Raw genomic sequence first — 1,736 nt, 5'->3', positions numbered from 1 at the left:
GGGAGCCGGTCATGTGACAGATGAGTCAGGTGTCATGACAGAGGTCTGAATTAAAGATCAGTAATGTGTGAATGAAGCTGAAAACAGTCATTAATGGTAATCACTTCCACATCAAAATTAAACACTGAGCCTTTGACTGGTTGGTCCCTCTATCTGCACTTTAATTTTAATTTCCTTAACTATATAGTATATTTATTTAATGTGTAATTGTATCTGACTTATCTTACATTTATCTCTGTTCTCAACTTTAAATGGTTTCTTTTAATTAGATTTTTTTAATTATATATAAAACACTTCTGCGTATGTTCATAAATAAAGCTGCCCTACCTTTGCATGCCCACATGTTCTGCTGCAGCTTCATTCTTTCCTTTTCTTTTTCTCTCCTCTCCTTTTTTCTCTCACATCGCTTCCAGACCTGCAGGAACTTCACTCTCACTTTACTTCATCGATATGTGTGTGTGTGTGTATGAGTGTGTGTGTGTGTGTGAGCGTGTGTGTGTGTGTGACTCTTGACTCAAGTTGATCTCTGACAGACTTTAGACCTCCTCATTTGTGTTTTCAGAGTGGTAGGTAGGGGTTAGGTTTGGATCTTGTCCGGGTGTCAACCTCCAGGGAGGGCAGCTTTGCTCTCCACAGCGCCGCCCTCCCTCTCTCTCAGCCCGGCTTCAATCCTCCTCCACGCGGCGCTCACAGCGGCAGCAGCGACGGCGGTGGTGGTGGTGGCTCCTCCGGCTGCCAGCAACTCTTTCTCCCTGCGAAACAACCACTGACTACTCACAAGGAATCTGTTATATCTGGGTGTTTTTTATTTTTTATTTTTTTTGCATATCGGTGCATGGATGGAGTCTTCCCCGCCGCAGGATTCGGCGGTGAGCGACCCGGGTAGAAGCTGCTCTGAGCCGGGCACGCCGGTCACGGAGACGCCGCCGAGCCTGGAGACCCTGCGGGGTGGAGAGCACCTGACTCCGGCGAGGAGACACAGCAGCTCCGGTCTAGCTCCTCCAGCAAAGGTAAGAACTGCAAGCTGGAGATTTTATCTGATATTTTTTTGGGTGGTTGTTTTTTATTTTATTTATTTATTTATTATTTTTTGGTGAATTTGTGAAAGGATAACAGCCGGGGAGCGTTTGAGCTGTCAAGCCCGCTGCTGCAGCAACTTCAAACGGTCTGTGAGCAGTTTGATCTGTGCAAGTCTGACACACACACACACACACACACACACACACACACACACACACACACACACACACACACACACACACACACACAAGCAAGCAAATGCACGAATAGAGAGCAGTTAGTGGGTGATTTTGAAGCCGCAGATAGTCGCTCATTGTCGGACTCAGATCGAGCTGACAGCCGCTGGAGCCTTTTTATATCTCTGAGTCTCCTGATGGAAGAAGTTGGAGGGTTAAATGGATTCATGTTGGATTTGATGACATGATTATCCAACCTGGATGTTTCCTGGTTGTTGTTTTTGGCTCTTTGTTTCCACTGTGGAGGAAATGTGCAGTTGTTCCAGCTGTGTGTCAACAGTGTGTGTGTCTCTTGGTTCATTATGACTCTGCTCATGTGCCATAAAGCATTAAAAAAAGAAAAAAGAAAAATGGTTTCCCCAGTTTGGTGTAGAAACCTGACCTCCACCTCAACCCTGAGAGCAGCTCACCCATCATCAGTGTCACACTTCTCTTCTGGATTTTGGTGCTTTAAATCCATAACCCTCCTGTTGTCCTCAA

At 45.7% G+C, this 1,736-nt stretch overlaps 1 pseudogene; it reads left to right on the top strand.

Moving 5' to 3' along the window:
- Positions 1-839: 839 nt before the first annotated feature.
- Positions 840-1,736, top strand: part of LOC128369678 (nuclear receptor ROR-alpha A-like) — a 154,550-nt pseudogene continuing 153,653 nt past the window's right edge.

This window comes from Scomber japonicus, chromosome 1 (genome assembly GCF_027409825.1).
Source record: "Scomber japonicus isolate fScoJap1 chromosome 1, fScoJap1.pri, whole genome shotgun sequence".
Taxonomy (NCBI): Eukaryota; Metazoa; Chordata; class Actinopteri; order Scombriformes; family Scombridae; genus Scomber; species Scomber japonicus.
Note: the sequence above shows the minus strand (reverse complement) of the source record. Positions and strands in the feature narration are given on the sequence as shown.